This window comes from Thermobia domestica, chromosome 11 (assembly GCF_964235325.1).
Source record: "Thermobia domestica chromosome 11, izTheDome1.hap1.1, whole genome shotgun sequence".
Classification (NCBI taxonomy): domain Eukaryota; kingdom Metazoa; phylum Arthropoda; class Insecta; order Zygentoma; family Lepismatidae; genus Thermobia; species Thermobia domestica.
Genome location: NC_137464.1, coordinates 102279260 through 102301831, shown reverse-complemented (window position 1 = coordinate 102301831; position 22572 = coordinate 102279260). Strand labels below are relative to the sequence as shown.

The following is a 22572-nucleotide window of genomic DNA, read 5'->3' as shown; positions in this document are numbered from 1 at the left end:
TTTCTTCGACATTAGGTATTTCATCATAGGGGGCAGGGTGGCTCAGCGGTAGAGTGTCTACTCTGGTGCGTAGAGTCCTTGACTCGATCCCCGGCGAAGTAAGTTTGTGACGGACAACAGGGTGTCCGTGAATTTTCTCGAGGTTATCCCGTTTCTTTCCACATTTTCATTCCAATGTTTCTTCCATCATTGTTCACTTACCTTAATCATCCATTTCCCTCAGCCTAAACGTCATAGTCGTGGGACGTTAAACAGAAAGATTTCATTTTGCCGTTTCATCATCTTTACAGAACTTATGTTGATTGATTGATTTAATGAACGCACTTTTTCAAGTTAAGCATTAATCAAGTGATGTCTATTTACTTTGACATCACTTCATCATCTTTACATTACTTGACTGTTAATGAACATTATTTCTCGAGTTATGCATTGATTAAGTAATATATGTTTTGTTTGATGTTACTTCAACAGCTTTACTGAATTTAGATTTGATTGATTGATTTGAAATTAAAGTTCCTTTTCAGCAGTGAGGCTATATAAGACTGTTTATGGTGGAACTTTAGCCATTACTTGAGTTTGTGTCCGAGGCAAATATCCCATCAGGAATCGAATCCGGGACCATCCTCACACAAAGCATGCTCCTTAGCAAGTTGGTCGTAAATTCGCACTTACTGTATTTGTAGTTTCAATACAGATGTGTATTAAACTTGATCATTAATATCACATCAGACATCATAATAAGGTTGTTACCTTAGATGAACATCGTATACTATAATTTCTCATGTTTGTAGCAGGTACTGGTAGTATAGTCCTGTAATCCATCTTTTCAAGGGAGTAGGTGGGGAACAGTCTATGCTATGAAGACTAATCTTGTATGATGGGCCTGTACAACTGCCAAACTTCATTCAGCTCAAGTTCTCTTTGTGATTCGGAGCCTATGTTAATAGTAAACCCCGTTTTTTTTTTTTAACAATTACAATGTTGCATCATAAAGACTCAAAACACAAAAACTCAAATTTTTATTTATAATTTCATAACTGGTCAGATATGAAATGAATTTCATAACTGGTCATACACAAAAGACTTCCGTTGTCCGTAAACCACTAAAACCTTTACTCAAGTAATTCAATCTATTAGTACTGTATTTCTACAATTTAATCGAAAATGTATTTGTTTAACTGCCCTTTTCAACATGTGAAACATGATCCTAGAGTTGCGTGGTGTCTAATACTCATAACCCTATGATTTCACACCGTGAGTATCGAACCCATGTCTAGAGCAGGAAAAAATCCTTCAGTTTAACGTATCATGATTATGCACTTTAGGCTAAGGGAGACTATGATTTATGCAAGCGAATGATGATGGAAGAAAATAAAAGAAATCTTTGAGTTTTACGCCCCACGGTTATACCGTCCAGGCTAAAGAAAACAGTGATGATGAGAAATTAATGAAATGTTGGAATGAAGAAAATGGGAGAAAACGCTAAAACCTCGAGAAAACTCATGTACACGGAGTTTGCCCACCACAAATTCCACTTGGCGCGAGCTGGATTCGAACCAGGGATCTCACGCACCAAAGGTGAACGCTCTACCATTGAGACACCGCGGTCCTGTGAGGATGAAAGAATTGGTGGAATGGAATGTGGGAGCAAAGGGGAATATTCCAAAACCTACGGACACGATGTTGTCCACCAAAACTTACTTCACCGGTGATCGAACCAGGGACCTCACGTACAACAGGTAAGCGCTCTACCACTACGCCACCGTGCCCCTTAGAGCATGAAAGGTGTCAAAGCTAACCATTTAGCTACAGTGAAAGTTCTTAGAAGCTAGTTGCCTGAAAGGATATGAGATTTTAGTGACACTAGTAGTATTAGTTTATCTTTATATAATATCTAGCTCAAATGAGGATATAAACACGGAATCCCGGTCGGTACGCCACTGGTTAACACCGCGGCGTTACTTAACATTCCTCTAAAATTTCGAAACTTGCGTACACAGGAAGGTTATACAATTATATACAATTTTATAATTACTACACGTATATATATATATATACGTTAATACTATTAACCTATAAGTTTCTTTTTAAAGTCTAGCAGTAGATATTAAAAGTTCACACTTGGAGTCTTGCCCAACTATTTCAATCAATAAGTTGGAAGAAGCATATCTTTACGGGAGTGGGGGCACTCGTGTTTAAGATGCTTAAAAAGATTTTAATCAATAGTATAAAATACACAAAATACTGACGGGAAACTTGAAACTACTTATATATCCGTGGAAAGTTTTGCCTCCCCCTCCCCAAGTAAACTATGAAATAATATATATATATATATATACAAGGTGTTTCAAAACAACACCAGCAACGTTTGGGAGGTGATTCCTGACACCAAGATAAGACAAAAGATATAGACCAACTTGGGTGAACAAATGTTTCCTTTCGGAGTTATAGCCTGCCGAAAACAGGAGAAAATGAACTTTAATGGTCCATAGCTCCAAAACTATGAGGCCTACCGTAGTCGGGTCAAGACTTCACTTAGGAACTAATATATGCGCTATCCGAAAATACATGTTTCAAAATCCAAAGGTACTCACCCAACATTTTTATAAAGGCAGTTTTTCTACAGCCATATAATTTGAAGTACTTAACAACTACCCTCTATAAAAATTGTTGAGGAAGTACCGCAGGATTCTGAAACTTGGATATTTGGATAGAGCACATACTAGTTCCTAAATAAAGTCTTGGCCCGACTACGGTAGGTCCCATAGTATTAGAGCTATGGACTTTTATGTTCATTTTTCATGTTTTCGGCAGCCTATAATTCCGAAAGGAAGCATTTGTGCACCCAAGCTGGTCTTTACTTTTTTTCTTATCTTGGTGTCAGGAATCACCTCCCAAACGTTGTCGGTGTTCTTTTGAAACACCTTGTATATATATATATTAGATAGATATAGATATAGATATAGATATAGATATAGATATAGACAGTGGCGTATTTAGGGGGGTGGCTTCCGGGCTTAAGCCCCCCCCCCCCCCCGAAATCTTACTTAGTATAGTAAAATAAATGAAATATTTTGCAGAATCTTCACATTTCCAGGCAAAGCCCCCCCGAAAGTTAGCAAAGCCCCTCCCGAAACAAAATCGTAAATACGCCACTGGATATAGATATTAGAGAACAGAGGAGTTGAACGAAGCCCCACTCAATGGAGGTTTACTGCATACACTACTTGTTGAAATTTTTACCTCAACTCTTTCTCTGCTCGATATGTAAAACTGACTCTTTTCAAATTATCCTGAACATTTTTTCATAATCACATACGCATGTTCTGTCACTGTTTGTTCCTATGAGCGAATTAAATCTAAACACACAATAAACTTTTCTTTTCTAAACGACAGCTGTTTACTTGGATTATAAACTAGAAAGTTTTAATTGATAATTTCCTCTAGAAAGACCTCAAATAAATTGAAACGAAGTTGTAAGTTTAACATCTAAACCGTTACTCAGACTAAACTATGCAAGATAGCTAGTGTAAGATAATGAAAGAAAAAAAGAAAGAAAAAAAAACTCCAAGAGACTTCACAAGGTTTAAGAGACAGTGAAGTCTATTACACTTCCTAATCCGTGATCTAGTATCCTAACAGAAATTCTTTGCACTAGATTTTTTGTGCTTTCTACATTAAGCAGCCATGCTCTAAAGAAAGATTTTGAAATGTCAAAGAATGTACCGTATATGCTCGTTTCATTCCTATCCATGAACAATAAAACTCAGTATCTTAAACAATGATGGGTACTCAATTTTTCGGAGCATGACATGAATTGAAATCTTTGAGTTTTACTTTCCACGGTTATGCCCTGTGGGCTAAAGTAGACCGTGATAATGAGAAATGAAGAAAATAAGAAGAAACGGAAGAAGCCAGAGGAAACCCACACACACTGTGTTTGTCCAGCTCAAAGCCCACCTGGCACGAGCTGGGATCGAACCAGGAACTCACGTACCAGGAGTGAATGCTCTACCTCTGAGCCACCCCCACCCCTTTTGGAATATGTCTGTATAGTAGTTCTTATTGGTAGGTTCGTTGAATTGAAGTTTAATACTTGTTTTAGCGCCAAGGCTACATAAGACGTGGATCTATAGCTTAATGTGGGTTCCGAAACACATAAGCTCCCACTAGGAATCGAAACCGGCTCTCATGCGTCGAATGTGTTGATGAGTTTTGCGTTATTAATGAAATGCATTATTGTATTATTCTTAATATTATGCTTTATTCTTAAACCATAGTTACACTATTTATACTTAATATATGTAATATTCTGTTTATTTAGACAGTGCCATGCTTCAATAGCTACCATGAACGTTACGCCACTGTTAACTATATAGCATGAAGAAGATCTAATGTTTCTCATTTTGTTCATTAAACTGTTGATATTATTATATTAACATTAGTGATATATTTTTATAGAATGCATTGCAGCATCATGGCACTTCATTCTAATAACCATGAATTAAAAAATAATAATCGAAGGAAAAAACGTATTCGCTAAAAATTAAAAGACAACATTTGAGTTTTTTTTTTAAACTTTTTTTTTTTTTAATTTGTATGAAACCATTTGTATTAAATTTAGTGCAACGAAATATCTCATTCTGCCATGGGAGTATTATATAGGAAAGTTCCAGCGCGTGTTTGCCTAAGCAACCAAGCGATCGATAAAGAACCTGCAAATTTCAGAAGATTAATCGCTCCAACGCTAAGAGTTCTTTTGCATTTCTTCCCTTGTGATCTGCGCGCGCTTTTCATCTCCCACCCTCTTTTACGTAAAGCAGGACTAGCGTAGAAACAAGACGCTCTAGATGCTCACTGCATTGAAGACTTCTATCTTATTAACGATCTTCAAAAGAATATAAATGTAAATTAACTTTTTCTTTTTAAAAAAATCCTCTCATGCTTTATTCTGTTACAATATAATAATAATAATGCACCTATTCTTATGTTGATTACCTTGATACAGATTTGCTGTATATAGACTATGGTTCAAAGTCATATTCTTTTATAAATCTGTTCTATCAGTGTTTCTCAAACTTTTTTCAAGTGTGGGCCACTTTTATTAATCAGAATGTTTTATGGAGCACCCCACGCGCGCAACCTATATATATATATATATATATATATATATATATATATATATATATATATAGGGAGGTCTAAAGTTGGGAATCCAATGCTACAAGACACTTCTATGTCTATATATAGAATTAAACGGATGTTATTCTACGTTGAATTAAAAAAAATAAGTAATTTTTAAGTACAGACTCGTATACTGTCAGAAAAATTATAAAATTAGATTCCTTTTATAAGATAAAGAAGAGTACAGATGAAGTGCAAGGACAAATTTTTAGTCTATATCAATAATTTTTCTGTTGAGTAAGTATAGTTTTACTAAGAAAATGTACAAATATATATATATATATATATATATATATATATATATATATATATATATATATATATATATATATATATATATATATATATATACAGAGAGAGAGAGTAACGGAGTTTTGTGGAGAGTACAGACATGATGGATACCTGTGTGGGTCAGACCCTGGACCATTCTACTCTTACCATCTTCGAACCAAATTTATCATTTTTCCAGTGTTTTGAGAATATACTTGTATACTCAGTGCTGGTATTTATACTGTTCGCACTGGTTCACTAGAACTGTTGTTAAAATATTTTAAGTTCGTAAAAACGTTTGTTATACCCAGACGTAACAGTAAATTTTACCCAGTTATAACCAGGAACAGTAAATTTTAGTTTTACTATCTTTGTTTTTAATTGTCTTTGAAACTTCTTACAGCTACAGGGTTAAACATATGATCTCTCAGAACAATGTATAATCGTTTATTACTTAATCTCAAATGCTCAGATATCAAGAATGAGAACTGAGATTACATGAGTGTAGTTGTGAAGGTTATTTATATTTAAAAAGCCTACATACCATTATCAACAATTGTTGATCCATTACTGGATTAAGGTCTTTCTAATATATTTGATAACTATCTATCTTAGGTCATTTATTTCCAAGATATTCTCAGTACTACCTAATTCGTCACACCGCCTTGTATTATGATTCTATGTAGATCTATACTTGTTACTTGTGGTATCCTGAAAAAAAAATGCATTTGTCTATCTTGTATGGTTTGTTTCCTAAGAGAGTTTCATCTATCCTCCTACTTATCCATCTGCTTTCTCTCTCTCTCTCTCTCTCTGACTATCTATCTATCTATCTATCTATCTATCTATCTATCTATCTATATATATATATATATATATATATATATATATATATATATATATATATATATATATATATATATATATACAACCTGAGGTTAAACATTAGAATAACACTACTTCTTATAATTATATTTTTAGTACAATTAGAATTTCCCTAACTTGAAATAGTGTTAATAGAAAACATACATGTTAGTTTTTTTTAATAAGTGAAGACTATAAAGAATGTAAGCTATTAGAATTTATGCAATCTTCACTTTATTAAATTGTATAACTTATAACTGTTTTGAGATTCGCCTGGATTATTATTATTATTATTATTATTATTATTATTATTATTATTATTATTATTATTATTATTATTATTATTATTATTTTGAGTAATGATTAACATATGAAGCAAACAGGTTGTCCGTGAACCACAATTTGAGAAACGCTGTGCTACTTTACTTTGAATACTGTTTGAAATATGTATTTTTTTAGTAATCTGTATCATTATTTAGATACTCTTAAATGTTGTCATAATTATTAGATAGGCCTATATACAGTTACATAAATACAATAAAAGATACGAGCCACCGCACTAAACTTTCTTACTCAAATTCCTTAAACTGAAACATGTTGTGCTGTAAACATTAATGAAACTTTTTTTTTTAAATATGAACAAATTTATAAGGCATTTTTGGAAAATTTCGCCGAAGGAAAATTTATCCGAAGAAGTAGGCTACTCATTCAGATTTTTTTCCATTAGAAATTAGTTACGCCATATGTTAGGGTTATTAATGAAATAATTTGTGTATAAAATAAGGATAATTTCCTATTTTGAAACAATCTTATAAATTTTAAACTAATAGTTGCAAAACACGAAAATTCTGTACCATGCAAATATTGACAGAGGACACTGTCTAACATGCTCTATACTCTGTAATACGACCAGATTAACAATGTTGCCAATCCAGCATAAAATTGTATTTTTTTTTTCAAATGACACTACGTCAGGTTATTACGTACAAATTTCAAATTTACATGCAAAAGGAAAAGTTACAATACCGCTCTTATTATGCAGTGTTACAAATTAAGGATGATAAAGTATCATAAATATCGAAAAAAACAACCAAATTTTGAAAGGTTCTATAACAGTAATAACACAAATGACCCGGGCAGAATAATACACATCCAAAGTACCAAGATCATACCAACCAAAGCACCAAGTACATATCCAAAATCATATGACATATCTCGAACATATAGACACAATATTACAAACAATTGAAAATTTATATTCGAAAAATTGTTTAAGTGTTTTTTTTTAAGAGACTTAAAGATCACAATGCCATTTACAGCAGTTTGTTATCTCAAACCATTCCGTAGACATGAAAAAAGTTGTTAAATTTGATATACTGCTTAAAATGACGTATTTGTGGGAACTTCTAAAAATAATCTTTAATTTGCTTTGCTTCTATAATATTATAAATTAAATACACTACAGTAGTTTTTGGTAGGTATATAATTCCAACAAGATCTCTAAATTACATAATTTAAAGCAGTATTGTAAACTATTGTCATATCTTCATAACGGTGTGAGAAATAAAATTGGTATAAATGACATTGTGAGCATCCCATCTAGTGAAGGCCCTGTATGTAATTGGTCTCTGAAAAAAATATAAAACTAATTCCTTGTATCTTTGTTCCTTTTAACTCGAAATCCGTCATGTCGTGATTATAGTGATAAACTCTAAAGTTCTGTGGATCTGCATTGCCCCATCCGTCTTACTTCCGTAATTATTGCTATAGAGGCCACCAAAACTTGAATGTGGTACTATGATGTACTTAGTTTGAACATTGAATAACACACTTGATATTGAAATTTTAATTTTTATATGTAAATTTTAAATATGTAATAACTTCACGGAATACCATATGAAAATAATATAACTTTATGTTGGGCTGCAACACTGTTAACGTGGTGGTATCATAGAGTAGCCATGCCTATGTTTACATTGTACAAAATTTCTGTGTTTGGTATCTATTAATTTAAAGGATACAAATGGTCCAGTATGTAATTCATTTAAGAAATAATGTAATTTACTTGGGCAATAACTTGATTACCTTTTGCAAGCCTAAGTTAAGATTACGTCACTGTTCTCCTACTTTCTTTGGTATTAAATTAAGAATCAATAAATTATATACAGCAAGTCAACAATGTTTACATTGTTTAATTAAAAAAATAATTCTCTTATTGAATCTCAAAAATAGATTATACATTGATTCACAGCCTGTAAGTTTGAAGAGTTATTTTCTTTATAATTGATTTCATTTTAATTATTTGCAGGTCACCACTCGGAGGTGAACCAAACATGACGTACACAAAGAATGGATATGAATAAATATAGGTAAGATTTCCTAAAAATATTTATTGTAGTTATAAGTACCTATCAAAAATAATTTTTGATTATGTTTATATCGTAATTAGATTTTGTATACAGGTTATACGACGTTTCCCCGAAGGTAGCTTCTGAAAAGCTAGCTCTTTTCGTCATTATTATTATTATTATTATTATTATTATTATTATTATTATTATTATTATTATTATTATTATTATTATTATTATTATTATTATCTTAGTTATCTTACTAACAATAATGTGGCTCTCTGACTCACGTCATAAATTATTACAGTGCTTTTATTTCGGAAAAATATTTTTGACATTTGAAAATCAATATGTATAGCTAAAACAAAGTTACTTCTCTCCTGAATAGGTGGTATCCCTACCTTTGATCTTTTCAGCTTCTTAATTACAGTTTTCCACATAACTTTCTGATCTACAGGGGAAAGGAACTGGCCATCCTACTTTTATGTGATGGTTTAGCCTCCGCAACATGGGTAAAGGTACAAAACTTGCATTGCGCTAAATCACAAAGACAAGACATGAATGAAAACGAAAAGATCTGGTTATATTTCAAATTAATCTTAAAATGTTTGTTCCTTGCTTAGCCCATTCTTGTTGGAATTCAGATTACATGTAAACAAGGGCACCCATCAGGGGGGCAAGGTGGGGCGCTCGCCCCCCCTTAAAAGAAATTGTACTTCAGAATATCGAAAATCCAATAGAATTTTTACATTAGTTACAGCAAAATTTGAAACTATTTTTGAAACGTCGCTTATACTTGTTCCCCCCTTGGAAACCACAACATGGGCGCCCTTGCATGTACAGGCGTTTGCCCTTACTTTCATAAATCATTACCTCTTGAGCGTTGAGTTCCTGGTTCGATTCCCGGCGAAGTAAGCTGAACAAGATGATGTCCCTGAATTTTTTCGACGTCTCCTCCTACGTTTTCGTTCCACCAATTATTCCATTATCATTCATTTGCCTCAATCATCTGTCTGCCTTAGCCTAATAGGCATTACGTGGGACGTTAAACTGAAAGATTTCATTACATTTCATTTTTATAAATCATCATTATAGCCATTGTCAATCCACTGCTTATTGAAAGTCTTTAGAACTCTTCAGCACAACCATCTATATCTTGGACAATACTTTTCCAGGCTACAACGCAGTACATCTTGATTTTGTCATACCATCTTGTATGAGGGCATTTCGTAGGGCGTTTCTCGTCTCTTGGTATCCAATCAAGAATTGCTTTCAATTCATCGATCACAATTTCTTCTTGCAATATGTTCAGTCCACTGTCACTTCAATACCATTTTTTTATGTGTCCGTCACTTCTGTCATCTTTCTAATCCATGAAGACTGCATTTTTTTTGTCCGCGTCTATGGTCCATACGTCATAAAAGCACACAGAATACATTCATTGAAAATGTAACGCTTTAGACATTTTGACATTTTTCTTTTCAGTATGAATGAAGCTGTTTCTTCCAATTCTAAATGCACTCCAACTTACCTTAATACGTCTATTAATTTCTTCTTTTCCAATTTATTCTCCCTCCTCCTGAGTTTGAGAAATACATTTATTTTAATGAATTGTACACTAATATACTAATAAAAACGTGAAACTCTTAGATGGATGGAGGATGTTGACATCCCCTTCTCCCAGCAATATGTGAAATGATGTTCCTGTTCTCATTCCTTATTTGTGGCTTCAATCATTGGATTCTTTGCAAAATTGTTGGACATCATTTTAGTCTTTGCTATATCAATTTTCAACACGCAGGGCCATAACTTGTAGGGAGCAAGGGAAATTCCTCCCATGGAAGCTCCCCGCCATTCGATGGGGCCCATTTTAAGACATTATTTTACTCCATATACGATACGAACATGAAATTATAAATGAAGCATCAAACAGAAACATAAACAGAAAAGCACACAAAAGGTAAATAAAATAGAAATGAGTCATTGGCCCATTCCAGTAAAAAGTGTCTACTATTTGAAACCCTAGAAATAATATTTATTCATATGGCTTTGAGATTTATCAATATTGTCCCCTTATTTAATTTGTCATGTATGGAACGGGCCCAGGGGCATAACAAATGGCCTTGCAGACCTTGCCCTGCGGGAGAGCCCACAGGCTCCGGGGCCTATAAAGAATAAGAGAAAGAGAGGGCCTAAGAATTAGAAAAAATACTTTTTCTAGGGGGCCCAAATACGCGTATTAATGCTTGCCCCCTAGAAAAGATCGGGCCCAAGAATTAGAAAAAAGAACAATTTTTTCTAGGGGGTCCAAATACGCGTAATAATGCTTGCCCCCCAGAAAAAATCTAAGTTACGGAGCTGTCAACACAACTTTTTTTTTCTTCAAATTAAGTAATTCTATCATATCCTGCAAATGCTGGTTATATATGTAGACATGTTTGTATGATCTGAGAGGTACGTTTTTAACATATTTTATTCAAAGTATTACAAAACGATTTTACTTCATCACTCAGAAACTTTCTAGATTCTGTATGTACCTAGGTACAGTATGTGTGTAAATTCCTTTCTCAATAACTTTCTAACAAGATAACCCATTTAACAGTGGCGTATGTAGTTTGACTGAGGAAGAGTTTTCTAGTTCCAACTTGATGTAATTTGTTTGTATATATTCGTATATCTTAACATGGTAAATTATTATTTTTACATAAGCTAGCAAGTTTTTCTAGAGTAGCTGGGTTTTTCACATGTTAAAAGCAAACTAAATGTCTTGTTTCGGAGTGTGAAAATATCAATAACTAACCATTCATACTATTTTTTACAAACATATAAATGATGAACTCCACTGGGGAAAGGCGGGCAAGAGGTCATTTGGAGATGCAGGCCTTTATTTACCCTCTATTCGTTGCTGCACTCCCACTAATATGAAAAAAAAATATCGTAATGTATGACCCAAGTCAGCTAAGATTTAAATTAGTATTATTATAAAAGTAATAAACTTCTTTGCCAAACACGACATTATATTACTAAGTGCGCTATAGATGTCCTCTGAAGCATTATGGTACCTAATTAAGCATATTTTGATGAGTGAGGGAGAATTGTGATAATGTGGTTATTAAACTAATCTACAAAAGAAAAAGGATTATAAGCTGTTGTGTAGTAAATACTTTTCGTGAGTATTGTTTAATCTTTTTTTTAGTTTTTTTAGAAACACTAAACACCTAAGTTAAATTTGAGAACAATAGATACACAAAGGCTTTCCAACCATACGAGGATAATCACTTTTATATTCTCAGCTTACAATCTATTTCATTATATTTTCTGTTTCTGATTTTTTTTTTTTTTTTTTTTTTTACTTTTATTAACTAAAGTGAACTTAACGAACTTCTATCATGGAGAAGTGATTTACACGGTTATGTATAGAGACGAGCATGTTTAATTTTATTCCGATTTAACACAAACACAAACATAAGGACTTGTGGTAGATATACGGAATCATTTGGATATTGACGAAATGCACATTTATGTAATTTAGTACAATGACCACTTTCAAAAACAATATATAGAAGTTAAAAAGAAACTCTTAACCCGAAACAATTTCTATTAACACTGTAATTCACACTCACATGCGTTTATCATCCACCTTTTTTTTAACCTATAGGGCATAAACTAGTACCTTTATTTTATTTTTTATTGTTATTAGAGAATAACTTTCCAATTAATGGAAATTTAAAAGTCAATTATACATAAAATTAAAGTTTTAATATATTAATCTCTAATAGCAATAGACCTATTATCTATTAGTAATACTGATTATTGTAGTTTTTGAAGTTACAATAGAACACTAGAGGCAGAGAGAGAGAGAGAGAGAGAGAGAGAGAGAGAGAGAGAGAGAGAGAGAGAAGTGGATCGAGGATTTGTTCAAGGGAAAGGGATCTATTTACGTCAATTTTGTCCTTTTTAAGGTACACTGAAAAAAATTGTATGTTACATTTGTAAATCCTGTAGTTTTTGGACTTAACGTACAACAAACGTATAACCGAAAACGCATGTTTTATAATACTTTCTATACAAGTGTTCCATCTGTAGGTACTTTCCTTATGAAACAATATAGGCGGTCAGGTTCTCACATACAAATGGACGTATACAGCATATAGCTGACAGAGGTGATATACATATATATACGTAATATAAGGAAGACTGTTAAGATACCAGACATCCTGCAACGGCATGATGTAACATATAAGGGCAGAGCATATGTAGCATACGGATAACGTATGCTCCGTACTGATTTCTGGAGTAAGCAAGATATGGTAATTCTGTATATTTGTACAATATACCGCTGTCCGGAGAACGGATTTTTCTCAGTGTAAGATCAACTATCATACGTGCTATTTTATCTAGTGCAAATTTGGAACTCAGTGTGGGAGGAAAGTCTATATCGTATATAAGCCCCTTGAATACGTATTTGCGGACATATAAAATATGTTACTGATAGAAAATGTACAAAATACACTACAACAATTTTAATTAATAGATGAATAGAAAACATAGAAGGCTTTCACAAAAACAGAGAACTATTTTTCACTACGCAAAGAGTAGATTCACTACGCAAGTAGGGCAAGAATAGGATGGACATTTTCTTCCCTTTGACACTTCAAAGTGTCTATGAAAAACTGACAATTAAGAAGCTGGAATAGAGTAATAGATTGATAGTTAAGGTTAAGGATATTACACATATAAGAAGTTACGGACTGATCCTACAGCCATCCCAAACGTCAACAAGTAATGTAGAAGGATACTTATGTACAGTAAACTCTCGATTATTCATGTGTGCATTGTCCAAAATTTTCCTTTCCTTTTTTTTCTTTTCATTTTTTGTTCACATTTCAGAAATATCTATTTTGTTACTAACACTACAATGTGGTGTAAAGGGTTTCTCATTAAAAAGAAAAAATAAGAAAGGATAGTATATTCGTGGTGAAGTTGTTTTCCAGACAAATTTCTCATGAATGACTCTGGCGAAATTGTTTATAACATTTGTAACTAATAACATTAAAATGTTCCGTAAGTGATTTTTCATGAAAAAGTCCGCAAGAGCTAGATTACTCTTCGGACTGTGATATTTCGGATAAATTTTCTCAAATACTACTCAGATGGCTTTGCTTGGTATTCATAAATAAATATGTTATTAACAATCTTATAATGTGCTGTGCAGTAAATCATTTCTCGTGAAAAAAAAATCCAGAAAGCGTAATATATTCTTGGGCTAAGTCTTTTCCCGGACGATTTCCTCAAAACTACTCTTGTTAAAAATGTATAAAGAACTTTCTCCATTAGAATCCTTCAATATGTCAAAGTTATTTCTCATTAAAAAAAATCTAAAAATAACGAACTTTATTCTTGAAGTTAAGTTCTGTCTAAAGTTTTCCAAAAAAACTCTTTTTACAAGTTTGTTCATATTTAATAAATAAATATTTCAGTAGTAACTGTGGCATGCCTAGATTTAATTTAAGATATCAGGGATAAATAGTTTAGTGCAGTTGAATGTCTTTCTTCTTATGAGAAAAAAAAATAAATTAAATACTGTCTTTGAAATCCCCAAAATAGCCAGGAATAATTTCTGCTTTACTTCCTTGATTTCAGTTGACTTTATAACTGCTGACAATTAATTATTGCTACTACGGCTCTACTTTGTTTCATCTAACGATCCTTGCAATTATTATAATTGATGTTCATATTTATACCTAACAGAGTAAGAGTAATACTGAGAAATAATTTTGTTTATTTACTTTTGAGTTCTATGTTTCGCGATTGAATGCTTTATGACCGTTAAACATGATCATAATTGCCCATTATATGTTGATCTAATTTTTCATGTGTGAAAATGTAAACTAATTATGTAATAAAGAGTTTAATGGAAACCTCCAGGAGCTTCAGATGTGATCAAGTACTAAAAATACTGTCCGTTACTCACTTGTTAATACTTATTCATTCATGTGTTCAGATTACAGATTTATTATATGTAATAATCACGTTCAGATCGGTGCATCTGTATAGTTTACTGGCTGAAGTGCTTGTTCTTAATACAATTAGATATTTGAAACCTTCCCCTTCGTAGACTACATATTTCAATGAATTATGCCCCTGTTCTATAGGCAACCAACATTGTTTTAAGTTAGGAAGTTTTGATTAATTTGTTAGGGGCAGTTGTAAAATGTAAACACCTTTCCACTCTTTCTGTTAGGAGTGCTAGAGGTTTCATCCCAACGATATATATATTAGATTGTAAGTCATATGTATACCGAGATTGGTTTAAATTTCTCCAGGTGTTCCGAAGTAATACTGGAACATACTAGCATACATTCGTTTTTATATATTACAACGAAATCTTGTGTAGTATTCGTTTTATTACTTGGTTCGTAATCATGTGTGTTAATCAAATGACATTTTAAACAAGAAACGTATAATTATTTATTTTTATCTTCATACCAGCTTTTCCTTTCAAGTATATGTAAATAAACGAGTTAAGTATTACTTTATTAACAACTTTTTTTCTGGCAAGTGCATATGTTAAAGCACTTTCTGTTCAAGTATGTATGATATTATCGTTGTAATATACAGATAGATATAGGGCCTTGCTTATATCTGCAGTGATACAAAACTGGTGGAATAAAATTTGATACATGGAGATTATAAACACTAATTTGCATTGCACAATCTTGGTCTATTCTGTAAAAAGTTTATAGTATTTTTAACAAAGCTGAGAATACCAATATAGGATTTTTGTCACATGACCAATACCATTCGAATAATTCTCTCTTTCTCAGGATGAACACGATTAGTGAAATTCATCCGATAATAATACTGATAATAGAGCTAAAGCACAGAAATGTTCACTTGTCTTCTTTGAAGCAGAGGCGGCTCTTGAGGGGAGTCACATTGGTAAAAATTAATATTTTCTCATTTCAATCTAAAGGAAGAAAACGTATGTACTATCGGTAATTGCTGTATACAGGCTTGTTGCAATAAATTGTGTACTTATTCCGTTACCTTGTAGCGATAAAAAAAAAAATATGTTTTTTAGCGATGCAACTTCACTCAAAAGTTGTCACTGAAGGAATGTTGAATGGAAACAGAACATTGTATCAAATACTGTACGGTATCTCAAAATTGCATACAGCTTAGGATTGAACACGTTTTATCTTCAGTTTACTGGAATTCCTTATACCTAGGTACAATAATATTATTGAAGCGAAGCGAAGTTTCTAGCATTCGACTCGATCACTATATTTGCGTATATCTGTGCGTCTGTTCATCTGTTCCACTATACGAACTCTTGTAATATTTATCCAATCGTAATGAAACTTCGTATGTACCTGCTTTAAACTTGCAGAAATAACCCTATTATTTGGTGCTGCAATCTAAGTGTCTCTCACCTTCTCTTCCAGCCAACAATTAACTTATAAAAACTACTATGTATTTTCTTTTATTATAATAAGCTACCAGTATAAAATTATGGGAATTTTTATTAATAGATTACTATTGAAAAATATAAGTATTAACACATTCAAAGCAATATATGTAACCTACCTAGGTATGTATAGGACTATTGTATATCCTTTCCAAGAGGACACATGATTCTCCCGACAAGCCTAGTGGGTAACACGCGCACCTTTGATGTTCAGTATCCCAAATTCGACTCCAGGTGGGAAAGTCTTGAAATTTGTTCACATTACGGTCATTTGGATTTATCTAGGTCCACGTCTCATGTACACTGGACATTGAAGAGAAACACTCTATACTCCAATAATTAACAAGGGAACAAGAGCTCGGGAGCCAGTACACATTACCTGACGCTAATATTTAGTGAGTCCCACTTAAAAAAGAAAGAAAAAATCCTGAGAAACACTGCAGTAAGGAATCAAATCAAACTCACAGGCGATATAATCTAAACATATCATCATCTTATGCAGTGGGGTAGTCAGCAAGTTTATCTGTGGGGGGATAACTTTTTCGAGGAACCTGGCCTTTTATTCATACTGAAAGCAAACCAAAGTCTACTTTTAGACGAACCTGTTTGGGGGGCCAGGAAATAGTTTGGGAGCGTGTCCCCATTGCTCCCCTCGTTCTTAACTATATTCCTGATCTTATAACACACAGCCCGGTTTTTTTTTATTCTTTTTTCTTTAAATAAAAAGCAATTTCAAGTATAGTAACTCTAATATAAGCTATATTTTATCATTGCCGTAACTAGGATAATTTGCTGCAGTCACAGCTTGTGGTACAAAAATCATATCCTAGGGAAGGTCAACAGTGTTTTAGGGAAATCTGGCTCCCCTGTTGTTGCGCCTATGGTTATCTTAACATTGATCACCTTCTATAGAATATAAGGATCTATTAATACGTACGTTGTAAGTATCACATAGTTAAGCTAGCAGACCATCACATATTATATATATATATATATATATATATATATATATATATATATATATATATATATATATATATATATACTTGACAAATATATAGCACCTATGAATTTGTCATGTATCCATTTCAGGCTGAAGGAAAAAAAGTTTAATATGTTAAAAATATTCACTTATTCATTTCTCCGTACAATTCTTTGCTTTCTTTGTTTCTTGTGTGCGTATATATATATACTGTATGCATCTCTCGTGAATTTCATATTAATTTGTTCATCGCCCGTCAACATACAGAAGACAGAGAAAGAGAGAGAGAAAGAAAAGAGACAGTCAGCAGTGTTACAGTTAATTATTGACATGAAAACCACGTGATCAGAAAACTCATTGGAGGCTCCGCCCTTTTCCTGTCAGATTCTTCTAGAAAGTAACATATACATATATACATACTGAGACTTTTCTACCCCCTTTTTTTTTCTTTTCTGCATCTTTCTATGTTTGTGACCCCCCACCCGTCCCCTCCCCATGGGTTGATTGTAATGATGCAATGTCAGCAAAACTGAAGGGTATATCGCACGCAAGAGTTTTAGATGGTTAGGAACTTTTCCGAAAAAGTGCGGGGTGCAGGGATAAAAAGAAAATGAATACACACTCACACATAGAGAGAAATGAAGCTGCATCAGGAGCTAAAAGAAAGAAAGGAAAAAGCTGTTGGGATTGCGGGGGGCAGGGGGTGGGAGTAAATAGGAAGAGAGAGAGAGAGTTTGTATGGCATCGAAGGCGTCGTAATTATGCTTTACGCTTTAAGTCGTTCAGCAATCGTATCTTATACACGCGAATCACGTAGCACAGTGTCGAGGTTTGTTCAATTAGAGCACCCGCGCAACCTTTTCTCATTTTCTTTTGCCTTTCCTGCCATCTCGCTCCAATTTGCTACGCCATCTCCAAAGCAACCGGAGGAAAACAACGGTCGGCCTTCCTATTGGTTCCTTTATGCGCGTGACGTCATAGGAAAACCGGTTTTCCCACGTTGTCTCCTTGCTTCGCTATACTGTAGCGTGTTGTAGAGTATCACCCCTGAACTGCTTTAGCTTTTCTTCGTTCCTTGCTTGCTAGCTTGGCATACATATATAAAACTATAGATATATATGTATATAAGGAAGTGAGGTAGGGGAGTACTATACCTATCTCACCCCTCCAACCCCTTTCTATCACTTCCCCTCATACTCTCTCTCTCTCTATCCCGCTCTTCTCTAACTTTTTGGCTCGTACTCTCCCAGCGTAAGATAGTGATCAGGATTTTAGGAGCGGTACCAGAGAAAGTAGAATATGGGGGTGGTGGACCAAGCCAGCCATCCCCCTTCCTCGTACTCTCTTCGTAAATTGCACACACAGACCTGGACGAAATTATAGTCGGGCTCTGGTGTAGCACTTAGTCTTTCCTTATCACAGATTAAGATAAGGGAAAATGGCTTGGCCGATACAATTTACACGAAGAACGTGTTACATAAAACCACGTGGGCACTCTTTTTTTCTCTCTTGTGTTTCTCTCTTGATGTTGAATCAATGTCCGGATATAGTGCGGCTACTGGTTGTGTGTGATTTTTACTTTTTCACCCTCCTGTGATTGGAGAGGTAGGTAGGAACCATAAAAGGGCGGGATGAATTAGGAAAAAAGAAAAAATAGGAACTAACGAACTAACCAAAACTTTTGCCAAAAATTTTAACCTCGGTGCGCGCACACATACACCTACCTACCAATATATAGATACCCAATTGTTTGCATGTGGTTCGTTAATATGTGTGTGTTTGAGAGAAAAGACCCCGATTCAAGATAACAAAAACAGATTAGGAAAGCATTTGTTGTCGCGTCCCTGGGTTTCTTTTGTAATAGGGATTTCCATATATCAAAGATATTATTTGGTTCCCATGTTTAAAAATATAATTAGTAATGCAAACGGCAATTTTGCACGTACTATACCTACTTATACGGAACCGATTTAGGCCCAAATTTAATTAGAGTAAAAGAATTATTTTAAAGAACACTTATGTAAAAAAAAAAAAATGAAATATTTAAGTTTTACGTCCCACAATTATGCTGGCTACGCTAAAGAAGACGGTGATGATGAGAAATAAAGGAAATGGTAGAATGAAGAAAGTGGGAGGAAACGGGAGAGCCCCGACAAAATCCACTCACTCTCTGTTTGTCTAGCACAAAGTTCACTTGGTGCGAGCTGAGATTCAACCAAGGTCTTCATGCATCAAAGGTGAACACTCTACCTCTGAGCCACTGCGGTCCCAAGAACATTTATGTACCATGTAAATAGTTGTATTGTATTTTTATTTATTTATTTATTTAACAATCACCAGATACAGCTCAGAGGCCATTTTACACTGGATATCCAACAATAACAATAATAATGGAAAGGATTTGGGAAGGTATAGGCCAGGGCCTGTTTAGTTGGTACCATCCTGGCATTTGCCTGGTAGGACTGAGGGAAATCCTGGAAAACCTCAGTCAGGATGGTCGGCAGCGGGATTCGAACCCGCGACCTCCCGAATGCGAAGCCAACGCTCTACCACTTGAGCTCCATCTTTGTAACTGATTGATTACTGCGTGCTTAGTATTGAGTTCGATACCATTAGCGACAGCATTTTAGAGGACATTCCAGCATTAGAGTTACTTGAATTGAACAGTGCCTCATCCTGCTGTTTTAAGAATTGTACCTTAAAGACAATGTGCTAACCACTTATCACTCAGTTGAATAACAAAGAAAAAGGGGGAATAAGGAAAATATTTGTTGTCATATTACTGCAGTCTATAAGTTGGAGTGACGAAAACTTAATTTAATATTTTATGACCAGTGTCTTTGTTATATTGATTTTTGAAAATGGGAAAACTTAATTTAATATTTTATGACCAATATCTTTGTTATATTGATTTTTGAAAATGGGGAAACTTAATTTAATATTTTATGACCAGTGTCTTTGTTATATTGATTTTTGAAAATGGGAAAACTTAATTTAATATTTTATGACCAATATCTTTGTTATATTGATTTTTGAAAATGGGGAAACTTAATTTAATATTTTATGACCAGTGTCTTTGTTATATTGATTTTTGAAAATGAAATCATTCAGTTTAATGTCCCACAACTATTACTGTTAGGCTAAGGGAAACGAATGATTAAGGCAACTGAATAATGATGGAAGAATTGGGGAAATGAGAATGTGGGAAAAAAGGAGTACCCAAGAAAACCCATGGATACGATGTTTCCACTACAAACTTATTTCTTGGCCAGGAATCGAACCAGAGACCCCCACGCACCAGAATTAAGCGCTCTACTACTGAACCACTTTGCCACAGTATTGTTTTCTGAACTTATGATTAGCTAGAAGGAAAGGGCCTAGCAGAATAAGCATGTGAAAACTGCCCCCAAGCATATCTGCACCAAATTTACAGTATCCATTAACAGTTATGAGAAACTCAGTTTCCAAAAGTTTCAGCCGCCCAAGCGCTTTTGGAGGGGTGTTAGGAGGGGGAAAGAAAATTGAAATTATTTTTTTTCTCCTGAACGGCTGAACCAATTTGCATGGAAAACAGATGTTAGGTGTTCTCAACAAGAGAAAAGTCGGAAAATATTTTTGGAAATTTTTTGGGGTTGAAAATTGATGTCAGTAAAGTTTTTGAAATTTAAAAGAAAAATAGTGGAAGACTAACTGGAACACCCACAATTTTTTTGCCAGTTTTGTCTCTAACAACATATATTTTTTCATTGAAAGGGTCTCTAACAACATATATTTTTTCATTTTGTTTGCAAGTGTACTTCATAGTGAAAAAAAGGCAAATGTACATAGGTCAGCATCTAAGTGGTATACATATAATACACACTGTACACCACTAGGATAACCACTAGCTTTGAATGAGAGGGATGAAGTTGTTATAACATTGGAATATTGTGATAACAAGTATTTTTTGTCTTAGTGGTAATTGGTCTCTGAGGATGAAGGCGGTTCTCGACCCTGTTCGCACCTCCCTTGACTACGCCACTGCTGTACATCAACTGAAATTATACATTCCCGCATTTTGTGTTCATTTTGCACATAATCAATGCTCTGTGATATATATAGGTCTTTGTTTAGTAATTGTTCTTGTTTTTTTAACAGTTGGTTAATAATATGCCTGTTGTTAATAGGTATTTATCTGTTTAGTTTGTTTCGATGGTATTACTGTATATGTGTGTTTTGACATGATCAAATAAAGAATGAATTAAAAGAAAGAATCCTTATCACTGTTTTCGTCCACTACTGGAAAAATTTCTGTTTTCGTGAACAGAACTGTTGGCTGCTGTTCTCACGTTGCTGTTATTAAGTATTATTTATCATATGCAAGATACTTATCGAAAATTATTCGACCAGCTGAAATACTCAGTAAAATTTTCACGAAAACCGAAATTGTTCCAGTAGTGGACGAAAACATTAATAAGGATTAATTTCTTTCGTATCCTAGGCAAGTACCTTACTGATCAAAACTAGGACTACGTTGCTTATGAATATTGGGATTCCGTAGAACAAACACTAAAATTTTGCAATGCTATATAAGTGTAAAACGTGTTTCTAAAATATACAAAACAGTGTTTTGAGATGGAATTAGATATTTACTTTATTGTCCAATGTGTCCTGTACAATAAAAGAAACTATAACAAAAGTTGAACTGAGTAATACAAAAAGTGTGATATGTTACTAGTATTAGATCCTACTCTTATAAAGTGGTTAATAAAACAGAGTTTTGTTCCGCAGAAGGAGGACACGTAACCTATCTATTTAAAAGTAATAAACTTATCTAAGCTTCTGTATTCAAAGTTAGAAAATTTTGTATCAATATTATTGCTCCCCTTCAGCGGAACAAATGCCAAATTGTGTATGTATTTTACCGACAAAGTTTGTCTATGTTAAAATAGCCCAGAAGTGAATATACAATATGCAATATACAGAAATGAATATGTAAGTCACAGAATAATGAAATTCAGTGCTGTACCTAGTATTTGGGGTTTCGGTGTACAGTCATAGTCAAAAAATGAGAATAGTTGAAATTTAGTTCTTTACCTAGTATTAGTGGTTTTGATGTAAAGTCACGGTCAAGAAAATGATCACTTACGTTCATTATGAACTTTTCTATTTGCGTATTTGCAGTGATAAATAATGTCTTGATACCTAGGCATGAAAGAAAGGGTTTAAAAAATGGGACTTGAAAAATGTGACCACTTTTATTACAACTAATTACATCAACATTTTTGAACCTAACTTCATCTTGATTTATTGCAATATGTCTCTGTCTGTGCCAGTGATGTTTTGGACCAGTGATGGCCAATTGGCTGCCCGCGGTCAATATCTGGCCAGCGAGTAAAAATAAGAAAACGTATAATTTCTTACATAAAAAATCCATATATAAGATGGCCATTATAATATATCTGAATTGAGAC

General features: G+C 33.7%; 1 protein-coding gene across 10 annotated transcripts in view; it reads left to right on the top strand.

Moving 5' to 3' along the window:
- Positions 1-22572, top strand: part of LOC145664324 (uncharacterized) — a 1583153-nt gene that overhangs the window by 1506182 nt on the left and 54399 nt on the right. For all 10 annotated transcript variants that reach the window (XM_081730946.1, XM_081730945.1, XM_081730944.1 and 7 more), the window contains one exon: positions 8627-8687. The gene's annotated coding sequence lies outside the window, so the exon portion shown is untranslated. The remainder of the gene's footprint in view (positions 1-8626; positions 8688-22572) is intronic.